General features: G+C 46.8%; 2 protein-coding genes across 3 annotated transcripts in view; one reads left to right on the top strand and one right to left on the bottom strand.

Moving 5' to 3' along the window:
* The window catches only part of LOC147649073 (uncharacterized), a 219,371-nt gene extending 215,699 nt beyond the window's left edge, over window positions 1-3,672 (bottom strand). The window contains exon 1 of the mRNA XM_086864983.1: window positions 2,940-3,672. The gene's annotated coding sequence lies outside the window, so the exon portion shown is untranslated. The remainder of the gene's footprint in view (window positions 1-2,939) is intronic.
* Window positions 1-24,211, top strand: part of LOC111944392 (uncharacterized) — a 132,523-nt gene extending 108,312 nt beyond the window's left edge. Inside the window, exons 7-8 of one of the 2 annotated variants that reach the window (XM_086865032.1) lie at window positions 23,032-23,145; window positions 23,516-24,211. The gene's annotated coding sequence lies outside the window, so the exon portion shown is untranslated. The remainder of the gene's footprint in view (window positions 1-23,031; window positions 23,146-23,515) is intronic. The other variant, XM_086865033.1, reaches the window with a different exon arrangement.
* The last annotated feature ends 531 nt before the right edge of the window (window positions 24,212-24,742 follow it).

Raw genomic sequence — 24,742 nt, 5'->3', positions numbered from 1 at the left:
GGGACATGAGGTGTAAACTCCAAAAGCTTTGGGGGCAGATGGGTGAAACTTAGAAGCCTTATTGGAAGAGGCATGGAGAGTTTTCAGCAATTGAGAAGAGGGATATAAGCAAGAAATGGAGAAGCTAGTAGCAGTGGTACAGGAGGAAGGAAAAGTGAAAGGAAGGGATGGACAAGGACCACCCAAACAAGGCCCGTCTCGACTGGGTAGAGCCCAATGTGTGTACTGTGGAGAATTTGGTCACTGGAAAAATGAATGTCCAAAGTGGAAGCGAGATGGCCAAAAGAAAGAAGGGAAAGGAGGGGTGGTTGCAGTCACACATCCACAAGAAGACTGAAGGGGACTCAGGGAGTCCACCCAAACAGACCCTCTGGTTATAAAAATGAAACTGGGAAAAAAAATGAAAAGAAGTAGAATTTTTAATTCATTTTTAAAATATACCCCTTAGCTCATGGCCCATGAACACACCTCTGAGTGGTGTGAAAATGGGAGGAGAGGGCAGAGCTTGTGCCCGGGTGACTGCCATTTGTAGAAATGAAAGGCCACGAGGAAACTGTTTCTTTTGGAGAACTCTCCGTGGAATGACAACAGAAAACTCCTCTCCCTGCACAGACTGATGAAAAGACTATTGTATAGTTGGCACTGCTTTAACATCCCAGGTTTTGTCTCTGCCGTGTCACTTGGGAAAGGAAATTTTGGGTAGGGGGAAAAAAGGTTTCTAGAGGTTTTATTCTTGTTTCTTATTCTTGTAGTCTGGATCATAAAGTTTATTTATTCCTATTCAGTTTTAAGCCTGTTTTGCCCTTCTCCTAATCCATATCTCACAGCAAGGAAAAAATAAGTAAATACTCTGGTGATTTTAGCTAGAGCTAAAACCCACCACACTCAGGCACTCCTGACAGGACTTGTGCTCCAGACCCCTCAGCAGCCTTGTTGCCCTTCTCTGGACACGCTCCAGCCCCTCCATGGCCTTCCTCAATTGGGGGCCCAGGACTGGACACAGCACTCGAGGTGTGGCCTCAGCAGTGCCCAGCACAGGGGAAGAATCCCTGCCCTGCTCCTGCTGGCCACACCATTCCTGATCCAGGCCAGGGGCCATTGGCCTTCTTGGCCACCTGGGCACACTGCTGCCTCATGTCCAGCCTGCTGTCCATCAGTGGCCCAGCTCCCTTTCTGCCTGGCCGCTGTCCAGCCACTCTGGCCCCAGCCTGGAGCACTGCAGGCCTTGTTGTGGCCAAAGTGCAGGAGCCGGCACTTGGTCTTGTTCAACCTCACCTTGTTGGCTTTGGGCCCTGCATCCAGCCTGTCCAGCTCCCTGTGCAGAGCCCTCCTGCCCTCCAGCACATCCACACTCCCAGCCAGCTTGGTGTCAGAATGGTTCCATGAGGCCCTGCAGTGTCACAATGGTCTCCACGGTTCCATGACACTCCGTGGAGCCACAGTGGATCCTTGGTGCTTTGGGCCTGCAGTGTCACAATGGATCCTTGGTGCTTTGGGCCCCAATTGGATGATGATTTTGTGAACCCTGCCTTTTACCCTCCCCAGGATATCTCTGATTAGCTGATGCTTTGGACCCTCTCTTTGAACCATCTCCCTATTTCAGCAGTTGCACACTCACATTTTCTGTCTTTTGCCCCCAAGATTCCCCAGAGCAATAAATCCTCTCTTATCCCATGCAAAAGACCTCCATCTTGTCCTTGTCTCCTCAGAGCACAGACTGACAGCCAAAAGCCGTAGAGTGAGTACTCTAGTCACAGCTGGGCTCATCCTGCTCCTGGGGTGTGACCCACTCCTGTGCAGGCCCCAGTGACAGAGCCAGATCAGCTCCAGCCTGATGCAATATATTCTCCTTCACAGAAGCATCCAGGATAAGCTCTCATTCAGCTTTCACCTCTCTACTTTTCTTTCTGCAGGACCTAACGACATCCTTAAACATTTCCTGAGTTGCCTGTCCCTCTGTCCAAAGGTGATGCACCCTCATCTTTTTCCTGAGTTCCTGCAAAAGCTCCCTGCCCAGCCAGGCCAGGCATTTTCCTCACTAGCTTACTCTGGTGTTGGAGTCTGAGATACAGAGTGTGTGCCCTTGTTTCTAATACTTAGTTCTAGGATTCAAAGAAACACTGAATTTCATATGACATGAAATTCATGAGCATGTTTTCATGGTGATACATGAAAACAAATGTTAAAGTTTGATAGGAAAAGTATAAGTGTGTAGATTAGAAAGTTTCTTAAATCACTGGGTGAAAAAGTAGTTTAGAGAACAGGAGACAAGATGCAGGATTTAGGGTGTTGTCTCTTGTCCTTCTTCTTTCTTCTTCATGTTCTTCTCTTAAGGGTTTTTGGGTAGTAGAAAGTGATTGGGTAAAAAATGCCGCAGTGCAGCGCACAGGTGTTGGGTCTTTGGGTCACTAAGAAAAATAATTGAGTTGGCATCTGTTAATTGGGTAAATGGACATATAAAAGACCTTGAAGAGGATCTTTGTTAGCCATTTTACTCTTTTCTATCATTGTGCACATAGCTCCTTGTACCTTGTAAAGCTGATAAGAAAAGAATAAACAACTGAGACCAAACAAGAGAAAACTGCCTCCCTCTCATTAATCTTCAGTTCAAAGGGAAAAAGAACCTAATCCAAAAGTCCCTAACGAGACAAATGGCACCCAAACTTGGGGCACTTTGAACTGAAGGCTCCTGTTGAGGAAAAAAAAAATAAAACACCAAAAAAACCAAAAACAAAAAGAAGACAGTGGAAAGCTGGAAAACTCCCTGGAAAGGGGAAAAAGAAGATCTCGGTAATCCCGGTGCTGGTGAGAGCGGACAAGCCAAGCCAGACGTCTGTGAGCTGTGGAACGGATCACGGATAGAGGAGCTGAGAGAAAGCTGACCCTCAGGTCAGGTAAGCTGTCAGAAGGGAGCAAAAATATGGGAAACATGTCCAAACCTGAGGGGGAGGTTTTGGCTGTCTTGGAAGCTACGGTAAAGGAGCACCCGATCTCTGTATCCACGGAGGAGCTTAAAAGCCTTCTATCCTGGGTACGGGCAGAATTCCCTAACGTGGATTCACAGAAAATTTTTACCCCAAGCCTGTGGGAGAAGATAAACGTGAGAATATATGAAAAAACCACTCTGAGAGACCAGGCAGCGACTGAACTTCTAATGGCTTCTGCAGTGCCTTATGAAGTCATGGCCAGTAAATGGGACTCTGGAACTCAGGCAAGGGACACGATGGCTCCAGAAAAACAGAAGGGTTTGTCCCAGTCAGATGCGGAATCCTTGTTCCCGCACGCTGTAAAGTCTGTGGCAGCCTTCCTGAATTCCACCGTAGCACAGGGAATGTCTAAGCCTGTTGAAAGCCCAGAGAAACAACTATACAGAGACGAGGAGGCGATTCTAAAACGCGGGCAGAATCTGCAAAAAGGGGCCTTGGAGCTTTTGCAAGAGTGTCTGAGCTCTCTCGGAGCTGTTCCAGCGCTCGGTGCGCTGCTGCAGGCAGAAGAGGGAGGGGAAACTTCCTTGGCCGCCTGCGTGCCGGCAGCCGAGTCCCTTTCCGGCCCCAGGGGGGTGGAGGGGACAGCCCTGTCCCCCCCGGGAGGGTTCGGGAGGGTTCGGCCCGACCCAGAGCGGTCCGGGACCTCCACGGGCACGGCGGCCCCTGCGCCCCGCCTGCCAGGGCTGGGCCTGCAGCCACAGCTGTCAGTCAAAGTGACGTCAGCAGTGACGCAACCACCGCCGCAGCTCCAGACCCCGCCTGCGGCACCGCCCCCAGGCGCTGCAGCGCCGCTTTTCAAATTGAATTGGCTTTGCAATACAGCTGCAGCACAGCAACAACAGCTGGGAAAAACAACAGCTCCACCTCAGCAGATGGTTTCACTGGATACCACACAAAGCCAAGAGCCTTTGGAGCACAGCCCTGCTCATGCACAGTTCTTTCACTCTACAAATCCTCCCACAGACATGGGCTCGGGGTTACGGGACAGGGCAATACAAAGTCCAGCATCTCTGGAATGGCTTCAGAAAAATAGCCGAAAGGCAAAAATCAAAAGCATTGTAAGATGCATTACTGGCTAATCTGCAAATGATTGCAGCCAGTTAAGCTTCAGAAAGAAGCCCCTAATGAAGTGCCTTCAAAAATGGATCAAAAAGTTTAAAAATGTTGCATAATAGAATATATATGGCGGTTGTATTTCTAATGATATCTGCTAATTTTATTTATTTATTTATTTCATCATAGAAAATGATGATATTTATGCATCCCAAAAAATTTAAAATATTTTTCTTCTGTTTCAGTATTCCCAATACATGAAAGTTTTGAAAATGTTATCTTCTCTATACATCTGCTGATAATGTAACATTGTATGATATGGAGCGATCAAGTATTATTACTGTAGTTAGAGGTAATTTCTGCAAGATTTGAGTTGAAAGATCATATGATTAACCCTACAGAAAAGGATTGAATGACAGGTTTCTTTCATTTTTAAGCTTTCCTTTCAGTTGAGTAAGTGTATTGTGAATTTAGTTCAATACAGCTTCAGTAATTTCAAAGTTGTGTTAACCATATATTACCCATTTGCTTGGTTTTTTGACAATTTTAATAAAGAAATTTTAATGTGAGTCTTTTTGTTATAAAAAAACAAATACATGTATAACAGCATATATACCAATTTAGATTTTAGATTTTAGTTAAAAAGTTAGACTTAATGTTTCTGAAAAGTACTACAAAAGCTGAATAGCAACTTGCCAAATCTGTAGTGTTGTATTTTTTTTCTAGTAAAACTGCACTCTAAAAATCCTAACAAATTTAAGCATATACCAAGCAAATTCTTGTTACAGATGGATGTTTTTAAGAACATCTGCAGTTATTATGGGTTATTCTCAAAACCAGATAACATAGAATGGTGATAAATTTGTTGCATCCCTATAATCTCTATAGTGAATCAATGTTCCTGTTATATTGTGTTCAAAGAAATGTATACCAAACTTTTAGTTGTCTTTTTTTTTATAATAACAGAGTAAGATTAAGTCATATTTTCATCTAATATAGATTAAGTGTTAATAAGATTAATCAAAGTTAAATTTCACTATGTTTAAATTTGAGTGTTTTTAGCTTAAGTTATAATTTTGGTATTTTTTGAAGTTGTTTTGTTACTTATTTTTATCATAATTAATTTTTAACAAGTTTAAAATTTAAATTGCTTCATGTTTTATTGAAGACATTTGTTTAAACTGCACAGTTATTTTCCTGGAGAGATGAAGATGACTACAACTGAAACAGCTGTGACAGAACGCTGATGAACAGCTACTTGTGGATAGCAGTGAATGCAGTCTGTGACACCCTTGATTTCACTGGAGGTTCTATTGTTTGTTATAATCTCTGCAGTTTTGGTTTTCTATAAGTTGCACAAAAAAAATAGTGATTGTTATTTTGTCATGGGGTGGCTTTACCTTTAAGGTGGTTTTGGGAGCTAAGGAAGTTGAAGCTGCTGGTGGCTGATGGGAGTCTTTTCTCCTGACCAATTATCGGTCATTTCTAAGAATTGACAGCAGGTTTGACCATTAAAAATTTAAGTCAACCTGTGAGCACCTCCTTAAGATGCAAAGTCAGAGCTCTCTTGTTCTCTTTGTGTCCTGGCTGTGAAAGGTAACTGAGCTCCAGCTGGCTCCCGTCCCCGGCCCAGCCCATGCGGCCCAGGCAGGGGCTGGGCTGGGCCTGCCGCGGCTCCCGGCCGGGAGATGGGGCCTGCGGGGCTTGCCCCGGGCTCTGGCCAGGCCAGGCCAGTCCCTGGCTCGGCTGCAGTTCTTGCCATGACAAAATTCACCAGAGACTGCCGAGTAAAGAAAGGAAAAAGCTCTTGACCTGTGGCAGGCTGAGACCGGGACCACACTCTCCAGAGCAGCCATGAAGAATCTTCCATCGCAGACAGCTCCAGCCGCTGCTCCGGCAGAGATCACAGAACCATCTACAAAAGCCTGGGCAAGATTTTAACCCTTTCTTTACCCAGATGAGACTTTCAGATTAATCCTTTTATCCAGAGAGAGAAAAAGAGAGTAATCAACATGTAAAGAGACTTTATAAACTATCAGAGACAGTAAAGAAAAGAAGCTTCAGAAAAGGTAGAGAATAAGGAGATGCTTTATAAGCTGAAATATTTTTCTGTTAAAGCTATGGAGATGGCCAATAGAGTCTTGAAACAAACTCCTTTAATTCGTGACAGAGTATATAGAGAGGAATGGAGTGTTCAAAGTTTGGATTTTGAGCAAAAGGTGGAGTAATTGTGATACAGTGAGGTACTGAAACAGAGTGAGATAAAGTAATAGCTGAAGATTTGAGGCCTTAAGAGCCAATGAGAAAACTGCTTTCCAGGGAAGCTCACAGAAACAGATGAAGAGAACTTTTGCCGTTGAATAACTCATCCTTAAAAATGACATCCCTAGACTCATTGACCCATACACACCTCAGAGAGATGTGAAATGGGAGGAGTGAACTGATGACAGATTTCCAGGCAGCTGGCATCAGAAAAATAGAAAACTATAACAGAAATAGCTTTCTTGTGGAAAACTGCATAGATTTGCAGAAGAAGACTTCTGTTTCTCTACAAATACTGATGAAAAGACTCTAGCAGGAATTGGGACTGTTTTGAACACCAAAGTTCCAAAGTTTTTTGTCTCCATGTTGTCATGTGAACAAGGGAATGGTGGGTAGTAGGGGATAAAAAGGGTTTTCTGGAAGTTTATTCTAGTGTTCTTATTCTTGTCGTTTTGTTAATAAACTTTCTTTAGTCCTTCTTAAGTTTTAAGCCAGTTTTGCTCTTCCTCTAAGCCATATCCACAGCAAAAAATTAAGTAAGTCTTCTAGTAATTTTTTAGTTACTGCTTTAAAACTGCAACAGGGGGGAGGAAAGGTTTCTGGAGGTTTTGTTCTTGTTTCTTATTCTTGTACTCCTGATCATAAAGTTTCTTTATTCCTATTCAATTTTAAGCCTGATTTGCCCTTCTCCTATTCCATATCTCACAGCAAGAAAGAAGGAAGTACTCTGGTGATTTTAGCTGGAGCTAAAACCCACCACACTCAGCTACTCCTGACAGGACTTGTGCTCCAGACCCCTCAGCAGCCTTGTTGCCCTTCTCTGGACATGCTCCAGCCCCTCCATGGCCTTCCTCAATTGGGGGCCCAGCACTGGACACAGCACTCGAGGTGTGGCCTCAGCAGTGCCCAGCACAGGGGAAGAATCCCTGCCCTGCTCCTGCTGGCCACCCCATTCCTGATGCAGCCCAGGGGCCATTGGCCTTCTTGGCCACCTGGGCACACTGCTGCCTCATGTCCAGCCTGCTGTCCATCAGTGGCCCAGCTCCCTTTCTGCCTGGCCGCTGTCCAGCCACTCTGGCCCCAGCCTGGAGCACTGCAGGCCTTGTTGTGGCCAAAGTGCAGGAGCCGGCACTTGGTCTTGTTCAACCTCACCTTGTTGGCTTTGGGCCCTGCATCCAGCCTGTCCAGCTCCCTGTGCAGAGCCCTCCTGCCCTCCAGCACATCCACACTCCCAGCCAGCTTGGTGTCAGAATGGTTCCATGAGGCCCTGCAGTGTCACAATGGTCTCCACGGTTCCATGACACTCCGTGGAGTCACAGTGGATCCTTGGTGCTTTGGGCCCTGCAGTGTCACAGTGGATCCTTGGTCCTTCTGTTACTGTGGGGTTAAATGTCTCTGAATAATGTTTCTGAAAATCATGTAGAATTAGGCCACAAGAATGTTTGGTATTAGGGATGGTCTAGCAAGCTGGAATGTTTACGGTAACAGGAACTGGTGCTTGGGGTCTCCAAGATGCCCACCCAGAGATAAGATTTGTACATGTTCGTACAAGGATGTGCTAACTGTCATGAAGCAATATCGATCAAGTTAATGAAGCAATATTAATGAAGCAATATTGATAAAGTTGTTATAGTGATATTGCTACAGCTGAAATTGTATAAATATGTGCACTTTGGACAGAGACGATGGAGCTAGGTTTGGGTTGCTGATAACCCTAGTTCCCACACACTTCAATAAAGCACCTGCATATAATCAATCTGTGATTATGTGTGTTCCTGAACGCTGACATTTTGGTGACCCAGATGGGACCCTGTGAGTGCTGCTGAGCGAGTTCATGACCCGATCACGCTCCAGCCGGCACCGAGGGATTCTCGGGGAGCCCATCCGGCCGTGAGCGTCTCCTCTGCTCACAATGTCCCTCTGAGAGAGGTAAGGTGCTTTTCGGTCTGCTCTGGTGCCTGCCGATAAGACGCAGCGAAATCTCCGCAGGGTTCGGCTGGAGGAATTCCTGGCATTGCCCAGGCGCCGTCTGTCAGACAAGTGCCAAAGCGTTGCAGGTTCGGCAGCAGTGGTGTGTGGTGTATTGTAACTGTAACATGGAGAAGCTTAAAGGGATTTGAGGTGGCAATGCCCCTATAGCACGTACTTCTCCTCTGGGGTGCTTATTGGCACATTGGAAACAGGGAAACTTTGGGCAAGATTTACGTAAAGTTGATTGATTATTGTAATACATGGTGGCCAGGATATGATCTGGACAGTGGGGAAAAGTGGCCAAGAAATGTATCTTTGCAGTATAACACCATTTTACAGTTGATGTTGTTCTGTAAGTGATAGGGAAAATGGGATGAAGTTCTGTATGTAGGTTTGTTTTTCTATTTGCGAAACAAGCCAGAATGTCAGGCTGAGTGTGGACTGATGGCAGTTAAAGCACGTGTGAGTGATAAATGTGAGGTTTGTGTAAAAGGAAAAGTTGTTCAGAGCACCTGGCATTATAAGAAAGTTTGCGTTAGGGGAAAGAGATGGATGTTGATTTACAAGTGGTTTCAGCAGAACCAAAAAAACCTGATTCTGTTTTGTCTGCCCCCACTTCACCCAATCCTATTTCACCCAACCCTATCTTGCCTAACCCCACTTCACCTTCCTCTCTTTATCCTCCTCTACCACCTTCACCTGATCCTTCTTCTCTGGGAGATGATCAAGATCTAACTGTGATACAAGGAAATGTGAAAAATGCTGGGGAGGAGGATAGCAGTAGCGGGGGTGATGAGAATAAATCAGTGACACCGGTGTCCCCTCGGACTCGGTCACAGCTTGCTCCGGTTCTGGGTAGAATGGGAAAATATTTGGGCAGACAAAGGCGGACTGTGATTGCCCCCTTGAGACAAGGAGTAGGAGTAGAGGGGCTGGTGTTTGTAAAAATGCCTTTCTACCCTGCAGACTTGATAATTTGGAAACAGTCAGCTGGAACTTCTAGAGAAAATCCTGATAAAGTAGCAGGGGTGGTAAAAATGATTATGAAAACTCAGAATGCAGATTGGGAAGATATACAAGTAATATGGGATAATTGAATGGACTCTGCTGAGAAAGAGATGGTGCTTAGAGCAGCCAAGGAGAAGGTGAGAGAAGATCTCAGAACTGGGGTGGTGACAGGGACTTTAGATGAGAACTTTCTGACCGAGGATCCAGGGTGGGATCCCAATGCCTTTGGGGACATGTGGAGGCTGAAGGGATATCAAGAGTGGCTCCAGATAGGGGTTGGGAATGCTGTACCTAAGGCTATGAATTGGTCTAAATTGTATGAGGTAAGAGAGGAAAAGAAAGAATCTCCTGCTGCATTTTTGGAAAGGCTTAAGGAGGCAGCGAGAAAGTATACAGATCTTCAACTAGAAACAGAACAAGCGAAAGTTGAGCTTGCTCTCACTTTTCTTGGGCAGTCATAGGATGATATTAGGGGAAAATTGCAGAAGTTAGATGGAGAGGACTTAAGGAATTTGAATAAATTTCTTGAAGTGGCTTTGAAAGTATACAATAAAAGAGAAAAAGAAGCTAGTAAAAAGCAGCAGCAAAATCTTTTGGCAGTGATCCAAGGAAGAGAGAATCCAGGTTTCAGAGGACGCAGCAGAGGTGGTTGTGGACTGGGGAGGGGCGGACTTGGCAGAGGACAAGGGAGATGGGTTTTGCCAAGATTAGGGTTAAATCAATGTGCTTATTGCAGACAAGAGGGGCACTGGAAAAATGAATGCCCGAATCGGTTTAACCAGGGCAATCAGTTCAACCAGAATCAAGACACTTGGAAATTAATGGTGCTGGGGGAGTACAGCAGCTGACTAGAATCAGAACAAAAACCAATACAGGAACCTTTAGTAACTATACAATTGGGAGATAAAGAAGTAAAATTTCTGGTGGATACAGGGGCTACATATTCTGTGCTAAATGATCTAAAAGGACAAATTGGAGACAAAACAGCAAGAGTTGGAGCCACAGGGAAGGAGGAGAATCAACCATTCCTGCAACCCCTGGATTTTTGTTTTGGAAACAAAGTTTTAACACATGAATTTTCATATATGTCTGAGTGTCCAATTCCACTTTGAAGGACAAGATTTATTAGCAAAACTTGATGCAGTAATAACTTTTCAGAACTGGGAACTTTTAATGAAAATACCTGAATCAAAGGCAGGACAAATTTTAATGATAAAAAAAACCTAGTCCCTGCTATCCCTCGGGAATAGAGGATGCAGTAATTCCCTCTGTATGGGAAACAGACATACCAGGAAAATCTAAATTGGCACAACCAGTACATGTGGAATTAAAAGAAGGAGCAAATGCTGTACAAGTTAAAGAATATCCTATAAAGGCAGAAGCACGACAAGGAATTGTAAAGATTATTGATAAGTTTTTGAAGTACCAAATTTTAAAATATGTAAATCAGAATTTAATACACACATATTTCCAGTGAAGAAACCAAATGGTGAGTACAGACTAGTACAGGATTTGAGAGCGATAATTGGAATAACTAAAGATATTTACTCAGTGGTAGCTAATCCTTATACGTTGTTAACATCTGTGAAAGAGAAATAGAAATGGTTTATTGTAATTGATTTAAAAGATGCCTTTTTCTGCATTCCCCTTGACAAAGAAAGTAGGAAACTGTTTGCCTTTGAGTGGGAAAATCCAGACAATGGATGGAAAACCCAGCTCACCTGGACACGACTCCCACAAGGATACAAGAACAGTCCAACCCTATTTGGAAGCCAGCTGGTTAAAGAGCTGGAGATTTGGACCGAGAATGGGCAAGTTCCGAGGAAGCAATACCTGCTGTGACAGTATGTTGATGATATACTGATAGCTACAGAGGAAAAGACAACCTGCAGAAAGGTAAATTGAAAATTTTAAATCAGCTGGGAATGGGAGGATATAAGGTGTCTAAAGAGAAGGCACAAATTGCCCAGCAGACTGTGATTTACCTGAGATGTGAAATCTCACAAGGGCAATGAAAGCTGGGTACTGATCATATTCAAGCTATTTGTGCCATTCCAGAACCCCAGAACCTGCATGAGCTGCGAGTCTTCCTCGGGATGGCCGGATGGTGCTGCCTGTGGATCATGGACTATGGACTAATTGCAAAACCCCTGAATGAAGCCCACAAGACACAGCCGTTTACCTGGGGCAAACCACAGAAGGAGACCTTCCTCAAACTGAAGGAGGCATTGACAACAGCTCCAGCATTAGGATTGCCTGACCTATCCAAAGATTTTCAGCTGTTTGTGCATGAAAGACTACACCTAGCACAGGGAGTGCTGACCCAAGGTTTGGGAAGCTGGAAAAGGCTGGTAAGCTTCTTCTCCAAACAACTTGACCACGTGAGTGCTGGATGGCCTTCGTGCCTGTGGGCAGTTGCAGCCACCGTGATGCTGACACAAGAAACTAGGAAACTCACCATGGGTAGACACATAGATGTCTATGTGCCACACATGCTGACCACTGGTTTAGAACAAAAGGGGAGCCATTGGCTATCTCCAAGCAGGGTGATGAAATTCCAGGTAATCCTGACTGAGCAGGATGATGTCACACTAAAGACAACTGACCTCTTGAATCCAGCTTTGTTCCTAGGTACCACAACTGAAGAAGGCCCATTGGAACATGATTGTATGGAAGTGATAGAACACACCTGTTCAGCTAGAGCTGAAAGACGTCCCACTGGAACAGGCAGACTGGGAGCTGTTTACAGGTGGAAGCAGTTTTGTGGAGAACAGGACCAGATACCCTGGATATGCAGTAACAACAACAGGTGCAGTGGTGGAGGCAAAGGCCTTGCCAGCAAACACATCTGCCCAACGAGCAGAACTGGTTGCTTTAACCAGGGCATTACAGCTGAGTGAAGGGAAGAAAGTAAATATCTGGACTGAGTCAAAATATGCTTTTGGAGTGGTGCATGTACACGGGACACTGTGGAAAGAAAGAGGACTGCTGCCTTCCCAAAACACACACATTAAACATCAAGATGCAGTCCTGCAATTAATAAAAGCAGTACAAAAGCCTGAGCAAGTAGCAATCATGCACTGCAAAGCTCACCAATCAGGAAGCTCCAAAATTCATGAGGGAAATCGGAAAGCAGACTGGACAGCCCGACAAGCTGCTCGAGAAGTGCAAACTGCAATGGCACTGATACCTTTAAAAACTCATGTATCTCAATTCAATTTACCTCCAGAACCAAAATATTCAATAGAGGATGAGAAATTGGGACGCTCACTGAATGCACAGAAGAATTCAGAAGGGTGGTAGGTGACTACACAGGGACAAGTAGTGGTACCCGCCTTGAGAATGAGAGAAGTTCTACAAATTAAACATAACAAATGTCATTGGGGTGCAGAGGCATTGGTGAAATTGGTCAAAGTAAATTTAATTTCAGTACAGATGTTAACAATGGCAAAATCAGTAATGTCAAAATGTGAAATTTGCTTGAAGAACAATGCAGTGGCTGGACAACAGGCACAACTGAGGAAAATTGGGGTAAGAGTAGAACCAGGAGATTATTGGCAAGAAGGTTTTGTAGAATCACCAAGAACTCGAGGATATAAATATCTATTGGTAAGGGCTGACACATTTTCAGGATGGCCAGAAGCTCTTCCCTGTCACACAAATCAAGCAAAGGAGACAGTCAAGTGGTTACTGCAAGAAATCATTCCAAGATTTGCGGTGCCTCTAGGAATATCATCAGAGAGGGGCCCACATTTCATAGCCACAGCAGTGGGAGAGGTGACTAGGTTTGGTGGGAATAGCTTGGGATCTCCATACACCATGGAGACCCCAATCCAGTGGACAGGTAGAGAGGATGAATCAGACCTTGAAGAGGCAAATCAGCAAAATATGCCAAGAGGCTAAATTGCAGTGGCCACAAGCTTTACCAATAGCACTGCTGAGGATTCGGATAAAGCCTAGAAGCGGGATGTCAGTCAGTTCTTATGAGATATTGTATGGGAAACCATAGGAATCCCCTGAACCTAATTCAAAGGTACATGTTACAGGGAAGCAAGAGGTGTAGAATTATGTTCTGTCTCTTGGAAAAACTCTAGCTCGACTTTGGAGAACCCTTGTGTGGAACAGGCCGCTGACTCTTGAGAATCCAGTTCATGACATCCCCCTGGGAGATGAAGTGTACGGTAAAAGCTGGAAGGAAGAACCATGAAAATGGACCCTATCAGGTACTGTTAACTACCTTGGCAGCAGTCAAAGGAGCTGGACTGGATCCCTGCATACATTACACCAGAGTGAAGAAGGTTTCCCCTGCACTGTGGACTGCACAAACTGTAGAGCCAACAGAGCTGCAGATAAAGCGGGTTTGATTGTTTCAAATGTCTAGGTTGCTAGTGACTGTAATGGTGATTATTTGATGGCCTTTAGTGCCATCAGTTGGAATCAATGTTACCTTGAGATGTGAAATGCAAAAGGATCAGCTGACAGCTCTGCATTTTAGAATGAAGAGGGATGTGGCGGTGCAGCCAGAAACACAAGTGATAAAAGTCTCTAATACTATCCAGGCAGAAAATGTGGTGATTGGATTAATTCAAGATTTTGCCAACATGCAAAACACCAGCAAAATAACTGCTTGTCTGCCAATACCAAAGGCAGCAGGAGACCCAATAAGCTGGGGAATTATAACATCAAAATTACCTGAAATGCAAAAGAATAAACGTGAAAATGTGAGCAGTGTATTGCAAATAGATTACGAGTACCAAAAGAAGACAGTGTTTGAAAATGCTATGAAGCCAAAGTATTCCTCTCTATGGGATTGTCATGAAAATGGAGGAAAGTATGAACCAAAACTAGGCTGGTATGGGAGATTAGGGAATTATGGATAGTGTTATGAAAAGATAGCAAAGGTTATTAAAGAAAAGATTCCAGTGTCAAAATGGAAGTATGAAAGACAGGAAAGAAAAGATCAGGTTGAAGCCTGGGACAGTGCATGGTCAGTGAGTGCTTCAGAAATTCCAAGATATGGCAGATACCCCTTGGTGCATGAAGTGGGAAGGCTCTGAAAATGAAACAGATCCAGAAGGATGGAACACTGAAAGCAGTAGCAGAATGGAAGCAGACAAAGTGAATTGGTGGGTGTGGAACAAAACTTAGGACTTGTGGGAGTCTGAGATACAGAGTGTGTGCCCTTGTTTCTAATACTTAGTTCTAGGAGTCAAAGAAACACTGAATTTCATATAACATGAAATTCATGAGCATGTTTTTATGGTGATACATGAAAACAAATGTTAAAGTTAGATAGGAAAAATGTAAGTGTGTAGATTAGAAAGTTTCTTAACTCACTGGGTGAAAAAGTAGTTTAGAGAACAGGAGACAAGATGCAGGATTTAGGGTGTTGTCTCTTGTCCTTCTTCTTTCTTCTTCATGTTCTTCTCCGAGGGGTTTTTGGGTAGTAGTAAGTGATTGGGTAAAAAATGCCGCAGTGCAGCGCACAGGTGTTGGGGCATTGGGTCAAATATTTATTGGAATAAAGAAAAAAGGACTCCTCTGTCTCCTTTTTGGACATAAACCTCTGGCGTTTGTGGATTATTTTTCCTGACAATTGTTTCTAAAAATAACTTGAATAACAGGTACAATTTAGTTAGCAAAAATCAATTCCATTTATTGCAGTAACAATCTTTGTCAATTAGTGTAATTCCTATGTAATTTCTCGTTTCCCACATGCATTTTTCACCTGCTCTTACCTGGCCTTATCTCCCCTCAGGCCCCGCTCGTCCTCGCCGAGTCCGGCCCGCGCCGGGGCCGCGCCGGGCGCGCGCGGGGCCGAACGCAGCGCCCCCCTCAGGCCGTTGCGCCGCGGCCGTTGCGGCGCCAGTCGGAGACAGATCGGTGCCATGGCGGAGCTGCCGCTGCCCGCCGGACTCAATGCCAGCACCTTCCCCGCCAAGCTGTGGCGCCTGGTGAACAGCCCCCGCGTCCGCTCCGTGCGCTGGGACAGCCAGGCCCAGGGCTTGCTCATCGACCGCTTCCTCTTCGAGCGGGAGCTGCTCAGCCCGGCCGGCGCCCACGGAGGGGGCGGCCAGGGGGCGGGGGCGGCCCCGGACTCCTTCAAAGCCACGCACTTTGGCAGTTTCGTGCGCCAGCTCAATCTCTACGGCTTCCAAAAGGTGCCGGCATGGCTTGGCTCAGCTGTGCCGGGCGATGCCGGGGCTCTGCTCCACTTTATGAACCCAAACTCCCGCCGCGCCTGCACTCGCCACACGCTGGCCCGCTCGGCCGGCAGCCGGCCCGGCCCTGTGCCGTGGCTGGCGCTGCTCATTGCGCGGCCCTGGGACGCTCGGGGAGCTCTCCGGGAGTGCGGCTGAGCCGAGGGCTTGGGCGTGCTCAGCCCCAGCGGGAGAGGGAGCCTCCTGTCCCATTTGGAGCAGAGGGGAGAAGAGCTGGCACTTGGGTTTCTGGCAGCTGCCTCCTGCCAAGGCTTGAACGGACAGGGGAGAGCTCAGTAGACAGGGAGCTGCTTGTTGCAAAGTGAATAAAATCCCATACACCCGTGTGTGTAGAGTTGTTTATTTCAGTGCTGGAGGTGAGGAGGATTTTTTCTAATTCATCCACGTTTCTCAATTGCTGTGATATATTTAGTAATTATTGCTTGGTGTTACTATGTCATTATAACATATGGAACTAATATACACATACTGTATATTATAATGTAATATAATGTATTGTATTTATTGTATGTAATGTATTATAATGTATATTATACACTCTGGAACGAATTTACATAGTATAATCTCATGGCTATAGATAGTTCTTTTTCACTGTGCTTGTGCCTCCCCAATTTGGGGGTCGTTGGGGGTCTTTGACGAAGGCTTTCAAAGTCCTCTTTGCATCTGAACTTTTCAACTTCTTCTTCAGAGCAGGCACAGCTACGGTGTTCCTTGGTCTGTCTGGTCCTAACCAGTCTAATTGCTTTATTTTGTGGCTAATTGGCTTGAGGTTTGCTAATTTTTCATTAGTACTATACTGACCTCTCTCTGAAACTGACCACCTGGTGAGATTTTCATTTTTTTTTCCTGTCTCTCCAGCACTGAGCAACCAGTTAACCATATACTAGCCACTACAATGCATAGAAAGACGTCTATATCAGGTTAAATAGATCCATGAAGTTATGATTCAGGTTCTGTTGATATCTGGTGATACAGATCTATCAGGTTCTATTGATATCTTATTAGTCAACCTATAGAAGCAGCTTGTAAGTTTGACTTAAGTTCTATAGGCATCAAACCCCCCAAGACATGTGGTGATATTTTTCTTTCTCACCCTGTTTTGGGAGGAGGTGAGCTTTTGTCTTCCCTGACAAAAGCACAGTTGCTGCCAAGGGAAACACAGCTGAGGAGCAGGAGTGACCCAGCCTTCCCTTTGCTTCCTTTCTTCTTCCCTCCCTGCTGCACAGCTCCCTTACTCCAGAAGCACGATGCTGCCTCACCTGAGGATTCAGAGCTGCCTCCAGGCCCTTGCAGGAGAAGTGCAGCTGCTCAGGAGAGTGAGGCTTCCCCAGCACCTGCCAAGAAAGTCTGTGCCACCTCTGGACTTGCTGGGGCTTCACCAGTGGAACCATCAAGAGAGCTCATCCAGAGATTTAATCTCCGCAAGCTCACGGTTCCACTGGTTCGCCTGGACCTGAAACGCCATCCTGAGCTCATGGTTCACCTCACTCCAGTCGACCCTGAAGCTGCTTGCAGGGCCCTTGGACAGAGCAACAGCTGCTCATCTTCTCAGCAGCACAGCCCAGCCTGCCACCCATCAGGTAGGGAAAGAGTTTCTCCCCTTCCTTTTCCAATAGGTCCTGGCAACTGAGCCTTTCAAGTGTTTTCCCTGAGTCCTCTGTCATGGCTAGATCTCAAGTGAGAATCACGGAGAAAGTGTACTAGGAAGTGGGACTGTGAATGCCAAAGTATTCTCTGCTCTTCCTGTCCTTCCTGCAGATGTGGAGGTTGTTCTGGGTATTTTCCAGACAGCCTGCCTGCTGAGGTGCAAGGGCAAGGTGAAAAATATTGCCCGACAGACAAGTGGTCAGTGTTAGGTGAACTCCCCTGTTTCTTGGAATGAAGTCCAACTAGGACGGTGATAGGATATTGCAGATGTTTCAGACTGACTGGCCTGCAAATCGGGCTGTGCCATTGAAATGAGCTCTGTGTGCCTCAGAACAGCTGCAGCTGCAGAACATGGCCTCACCTACAAGGTTGCTTTTCGAATAAACTCCCAGTTGAATTTCTCAGTGTGTGCCTGAAGAGCCGGGCTCTTCTTGGGTGAATGCACGTTCTGTGGCCTTCTGTGATGAGAAACTCAAGCAGCCAAATCTAAAAGCTGCTGGGGAGATAGGGAAGGCTGGGATTCTGAAGTTGTTGTGTGCCTTTGGAGCAGAAGGGAGAAGAGCTGGCAGCTGGCTTTCTGGCAGTTGCCTCCTGCCCAGGAATGGCAGCGGGACACTTTTCCCAGACAGATGAATAAGTACGGGAGAGCTCAGTAGACAAGGAATTGGTTGTTGCAAAGCTTCAGAACATGTTGGGAATTTTCTCCTTCTCACCCTACTTGGGAGGATGGGAGCTTCTGTCTTCCTTGGGAGAAGTACAGTTGCTGCCAAGGGAAACAGAGCTGAGGAGCAGTAGTGACCCAGCCTTCCCTTTGCTTCCTTTCTTCTTCCCTCCCTGCTGTGCACAGCTCCTTGGTGCCAGAAGCGCAGTGCTGCCTCACCTGAGGATTCAGAGCTGCCTCCAGGCCCTTCCAGGACAAGTCCAGACCCTCAAGGGCGTGAAGCTTCCCCAGCACGTGCCAAGAAAGCGTTTGCTGCATCTGGACTTGGGGTTTCATCAGGCCAGCCAGGCACACACAGATTTCAATCCCAGCCAGAGCTCATGACTCCAGCATTTCCTGCACACCATCAAAGCACTTCTGCGGCCTCTCCAGAGAGCAGCAGCTGCACTTCTCCAGAGCAGCACTTGCCAGCCAACATCCCATCAGGTACGGAATGTGTCTCTCCCCTGGCTTTTCAGAAAGAGCACAAAAAGTGACTGAAGTATTTTGCCGCGGTGCCCTGTCATGTGTCCATTTGATTGTGACAATCAGGTGTCAAGGGTACTAGGAAGCGGGATCATGAATATCAAAACAATCTCTGTCTGCTTTTTCCGTCCTTGCTGCAGATTTGGAGGATGTTCTGGGCATTTTCCAGGCAGCCTCTGTGTAGAGGTCAAAGGGCGAGGCAAAGAACATTTCTCCACAACTGGTCGGTGTCAGGTGAACTCCCATTTTTCTTTGGATGAAGCCAAACTAGGACTCTGATGGGATATTGCAGAGTTTACAGATTGTCTTTTGTTGAGATGAAATACAAGGGATGGGACCACCGTGCTTTGAGATGATTTATTGCTTAAGTAGCCCAATAAGAGATCAGTCCCGAGGCGTGAGATTTACAGGCAACAAGTCAACCACAGCTCGAGGAAGTTACGAGTTCCTTCTCCACATGGCAATATATAACTTTTTAGTCCAGTAGACAGTTGACACCAAGTTTGTTTTCACTTATTAAGCTCTTATCACCTTTACTTGATTTTGCCACACTGCGTCTGTCTTTTAACCAACAAGCTCACAGGTCACGTATTCACACACACTTCTGTAACAGTTCCTAGATCTCTAACTTACTTTATAAATCACACTATTACACTTGGTACCTCCAACTATTTTACTTAATAGAATTTCTTACTTACTCTAGGCATATTCTTACTTGCAACTGTAAGAACATAGGTTTAGAATTACTCTACCTAATGTCTGTCTACTTTCATCACTCCATTAATCCAGGCTTTTTCTAAGGCAGCAGATTTTCCATTTCCAACAGTCTCTCCCGCAAATAATGCTATGAAATTTCAGTGCATGCTGGGAGTACCCAGAACAGTTGCAGCTGCAGACCGTGGTCTCACCTCCATGGTTGCTTCTTAGAATAAACTCACAGTTTAAGTTTAGCATGTGTGTCTTCACCTCTGGCCTCTTCCTGGGTGAATGCACTTTCTGTGGTCTCTTGTGATGAGAAACTCAAGCAGCCAAATGCCAAAGCTGCTGGGAAGATGCAAAAGGCTGTGATTCAAGGTGATTGTGTGTATGTCCAGATCAGTTTCACAAGCCATACTTTAATCTATGTACACGTTGATTAGGATAATACTTTTGAAGGGGAAGAGCTCACTCTTCCAATTCCCTGGGAAGTTTTTAATACCTTTCTGGAGTTGAGGTTGCTGTGTGCTTCCTGTGATGTTTGATCCAAGGCAGCAATAAAGCTCTGCGTCCCAAAGCCTCATTTTGGAGCTTCACCCATGTTTTTGGATTCTTCCAGCTGCCCCGGGCACTTCAGTCCCCAGTGCTCCAGCTGGCAGTGCTGGTTATGCAGCATGGAGAGCCCCAAGCTGGGTCTGGAGTACTCCTGGGGAAGAGGAATTGCCACCGCTGGATCTGGACCTTGTTCTGGAGACACTGGAGGAGATGCTTTCACCATCTGTGCCTGAAAGGTCTCCCTCTGCTCAGGTAACTCCATTGGCCAGGGATGAGAGGGGCTGGACTGAGAGCTTCTGAATGTTGTTGCATGGCTGAGAAGCAAAGGCTTCTTGAATTCAGCTGGGAATGGACACGGAAGGATTTGCTTGTTTAAGCAAGATTTGCTAAGGAAGGGGGAATGAAAAGGGGGGATAGCCCTTAAGTGAGGATGAGAGGTGTTTGCCAGATTTGGATGCTCCTTTTTCTGGGAAGAATCCCTGGTGCAGGGGCATTTGTGGGGAGGAAATGGCAGATTTGTGGGTTCTAACAGGCTTTGTTTGATGAGAAAGAAGAGAAGAGCGTTTGGAGAATTGCCCCTGAAGGCAGAGTGGGAGGGTGCCAGCAGCAGATGTGGGCTCTGCCTGTCTTGGGCTGGAAGGCCAAGGCAAAGCAAGGGCTGGGCTGCAGCTGCTCCTGCAGCTGCTGCTGCTGCTGTGTGAGCCCTGCTGTGCGTGTGGGCATTCCCAGAGATGTGTGTGGGGATGGGCTGGAGCTGCAGCTGTCTTGCCCTGTCAGGAACCTGGTGCCTGCAGTCCAGTTTCCAGCTGGGAAATGCTCAGCTGGGCAAACTGGCCAGTCTTGCTCTCCATGTTCCAGAGCTCAGTCACCTTGTGGGAAGAAGAGATGGGTGTTGCCAGACAGTCCCTGCAAAGCTGCAGCCTGCATGAGACTGTTGTGCTTAGGGCTGTGGTGGGAAGAACACATCCCTGTGCCAGGAGCTAGCAGGACTCCATCCTTAGCGCCCACTCCATGGCTTGAGTGTCATCCCCACGCTCAACAGCCTTGTCAGCCTTGACAGCTCTTGGAGCGTGTTGGAGAAGTCAGTGTTTTGGACTGTTGAAGGCCTCTGAGGCCCAGAGCTCCTTGTTAGGAAGAAGGGATGAAGTGTGTGAGCCGTGGAGTCTTCAGGGGGCAGATGTCTTGGTTTTGAGGCCGCATGACTTGTGTGATTGGTGAGAAGGACAAGGTTGGTTCTGGCCATGAAATGGTTAAGGACTCCTTGAAGCCCAGGGGCTCCTCCTGTGTTGAAGAGCAGTTCAATCAGGGCCCATTAGTCCTTGTGTTTGACAGATTCCCTCTTGGACTTTGGAATCGCTTTTTTCTTAAGTCTTGTCTCTTCCCAGATTGGCCTGGAGTGTTCAGTTTCTGCATTGGCACAGGCCTTTTTGCATCTTATTCTACAGCTCTGCCAAAGAATTTCTCTTCTTTCATTTAATATGCAGACCCATTGCATGGGTAGATTTATTCTTGAGGAAGGGCAGACTGGAGGTGGGGAGGGGGATTTTTTGGAACTGCCCATATCTTCTTGCCAAGCGCGATGAGCCTTTGTCTTCTGCAAACTCCCGCGTATATACCAGTTTTCAAAAGCAATTTGTTGGTGCACAGAAGGAAATCTGGCAGGCTCTGATTGTATCCCTGCAGAATCTATTGGTTGATCTTTGAGTTTCCTTCTTTCTGTTTTTCTTTTCAGGTCAATGCTAGTGTTGCCCGTGGCTCTTCAGGAGGGGAGGCTGTGAACAAGGCTGCAGCAGAGGGAGCTTTGCCTGCTTGCGGGAGCTGTGTGAACGTTTGCCAGGAGCCCGAGGAGCTTGGTAAGGAGTGAGCCCAGCGTGGTTTAGAGAGATGGGAGACAGCTGCTCTGAGCCTGCCTCTGACAGGAAGGGAGATCAGAAGAGTTGAGTTCTTGTCTGCAGCAGGGTTGGTGCTTCCTGGTGCCTTTAGTTCCAATCCTGCACTGGCACAAGCTCCCCGAGCCCTGCCCCTCCATGCTTTTCCAGAGGCTCTGACACCGAGTCCTCTGCTGTGGCAAGAGGGCCGGCAAGAAACCTGAGCTGGTGGCAGTTGTGTCACCAAGCTGCATGTCCCAATTGGTTCCCAGCTCACAGCAGCCTTCAGCTTCAGCCACTGCAGTGAGGACTGACGTCTCTGCGTCAGCCCAGAGAAAGAACAAGGCTGGGCTTCTTTGTGGCAGCTGGCACTGTCTGTGTTTCAAGCTCTCGGGGGTGCCATTTGCACTGGGAGGGTTGTGAATTGATTGGCGTACTTCAGAACTTCACAAGACTGGAAAACTTGGAAGGATCCCTGTTCCCTTTAAAGAGCAGGATTCAAATTCTCAAGTGAGAGTGTGCCTTTCAGGCCATCTTTGACAGCCTTTGCTAGCAGGACAGTTTACTTGCAAAGGGAAAGCTACACGGAGGCCAGCATTGACTGAGAGTTGCCTTTCCTTGCCAGATATCCATGTGATCTACCTGGCCAGAAGGGCTGCCCTGCGTGGGAAGAAGGATCAGAGGGAGAGCCTGTGACCATCAGTCAGGTGGGCATCCCTCTGTTTATAGATCTAGTTAGAGATTTTTTATCTTGATTTATTTATCCATATAGTTACAAGTATAGATTGATAGAGCTGTATTTATAGGTGTTTCTATTTATACATCTGTAGAGTTTGTATGTATCGTATGGATGAGATAGGATTTTATTTCTATGTATACAGTTAGATTTATAGATTTTCAAATTTGTATTTCTATATGCAGAGAGTAACATTTATATGCACACACAGTTACATTTATAAATGTGCATAGTTCTTTAGTTAGAGCTCTATGGATGTAGAGGTCCATAGATTGAGCTGTGTAGGCCTAGGCTGCATTTTTGCCTCTTTCCCCCTTGGCTGCCTTTTTCATCTCTTGTTTTTCCCGCTTTGCCCCTTGTGTCCCCCTGTGCTGGGTCCGAGCTGGGGCCGGGCCAGGCGGAGCAGCAGTTGCAGCCCTGGCTGTCCCTGGAGCGGTGGGAGCTGCCGCTGGCCCCAGGCACTGTCCTGTGAGGAGCTGCTGAAGGACGCTGAGACTGAAGGGGCTGAGGAGGCGCTGATGCTGAAGGGACCTTGCAAACCTTGAGGTGTGAGGGGCACTGAGGGCTGTGGGGGAGCAGAGGGCCATGGTGGCACTGAGGTGACAGAGGCACGGGCTGAGGGCTGTGCCGGCTCTGAGGGGACACAGCGGCTCAGAAGGGACTGAGCGGGGGGAGAGGCCTGGGAGAGGCCCAAGAAACTGAAGAGGGGGCTGGGGCTTTGCCGAGAGGACGGCGGGGCTGAGGGGATGGAGGGGGCCAGGAGGGAGCACACAGAGCTCAGGGACTGCAGCTCTGCCAGGCCTTGCAACCAATTGCAGAGCCTCCACTTTTGTCACCACAGCTGTGCTGAAGAGCTTGAGGAGAGCCAGACACTGAGAGGAGCCAGCAGGGAGAAGCTGAAGGCCTGGAGCAAGAGCAGTGAGCAGGGATGTGCTGGGGCCACGCGAGAGCCTGGGTGAGGCCCCAGGGCTGGTGAGGCCGGGCAGGGCTGAGGGTGGCGTGGGCTTTGGCCGTGGGCGCTGCCCGGCCGGGCAGGAGCGGCCCCTGCCCGTGCTGGGGCTGCTCAGCGCTGCTGCCCCGGCCGGCACAGGGGCTGTCCTTGGGCAAGGCAGCTGTGCCGGCAGGGCCCGGGAGCTGTGCCGGGCTGCCGGGGGCTGCGGGACAGTCCCGCCGCGCCTGCGCTCGCCACACGCTGGCCCGCTCGGCCTGCTTGTTCTTGCCAACCCTCCTGGGGAGGCTCGGAGATTTTCGCTTCCCTGCTGGAAGTGCAGCTGCTGCCAAGGGAAAGGTCCCAGCACTGACTCGCTCTTCCCTTTGCCTCCCAGATGTCCCATCTGCTGTCCCTGTCCAGGAGAGCTGCTCTGCATGGCAGGAAAACACTGAGGGAGAGGCTTTGAAGATGGGGCGGCTGGGATCCCTCTGATTATAGCTCTGTTTAGAGATGAATGGCCTTGCACACAGACAGGGATAATTAAGTGAATATTTACATGTGTATGTACCGATGCAGTTGTATGGATATTTAGATTGGTACAGTGACATTTGTATCTTTTCCAATAGTTTTGTTTTATATATCTATATGTATATATACTGTATGAAATATGTAATATTTAATCTATATTTCCATATGTAGATTGTTATAGATGTATTTGTAGAGGTATTTAATTCTATTTAAACATGTATAAAATGGTAGAGTTGTATAATTCTATCGATCGAATTCTTAGTACAGGATTATTTAGAGGGAGACACTGATATTTTTGTATTTCTAGATGGGCTGTAAGCTTGTAGTAATCTGTAATAAATTAAGTTGTTAAACCCCTCATTGATCTTTGTCTGTAGTGACTTGTAGAGGTTAGCAGGAAGTTAAGTTTTTGCCAACTGAAGTTGGTATTTGTATATTTTTTCATGGCATTGTTGTGCTAATATAATAAATGACTTTTTTTAAACTTAATGGAGATTTTGATAGTTGTGTATTGTCAGCGCAGGTGTAGCAATTTGTAATAAATGACATTTTTCAACTGAAATGGATTCATGTGTATTTGTAGCTCAGCTGTGCGGCTGCAGCAATCTGCAAGCAATGACATTTATCAGCTGAGATGGGTGGTTTGTGATTTGTGCTCTCCAAAGCAATGGGCAGATGGAAATGCCCTGACGCTGGAGGATTTTGGTGATGAAAATCCCCAGCCACGCCCAGCACATGCCCCACTTGCGCTCAGGCTGGGCAAGGAAAGCGCAGATTTGGGATGGCAGCAGAGCCACACGTTGGCTCAGAACTCGCTGCACAGGCCTGCTGAGAAAACTCTGGGACTCTGCTGCACGTACAACTCCAAGCAGGAGGCAGCGGGGCAGGAGAAAGCATTCACCATGAAAAAACAAAGAGAAATTGTGTCCAAACAGATGTGAGGATACTCTGGGAGTTTGATCAAATGCTCTAACTCACCACTGCCTAGGCTCATCTTCAGCAAAACTAGTTTGTTCAAAGCTGAACACCTTCCAGGAAAGAGAGATTGCACTTTCCCCTTCACTTGCCTTGCTGTGTGAGTGGAAGATATCCT

The sequence above is a fragment of the Cyanistes caeruleus genome, chromosome 28 (assembly GCF_971803275.1).
Source record: "Cyanistes caeruleus chromosome 28, bCyaCae1.hap1.1, whole genome shotgun sequence".
NCBI lineage: Eukaryota > Metazoa > Chordata > Aves > Passeriformes > Paridae > Cyanistes > Cyanistes caeruleus.
The sequence above is the reverse complement of the archived record's forward strand: the minus strand, read 5'-3'. Positions and strand labels throughout refer to the sequence as shown.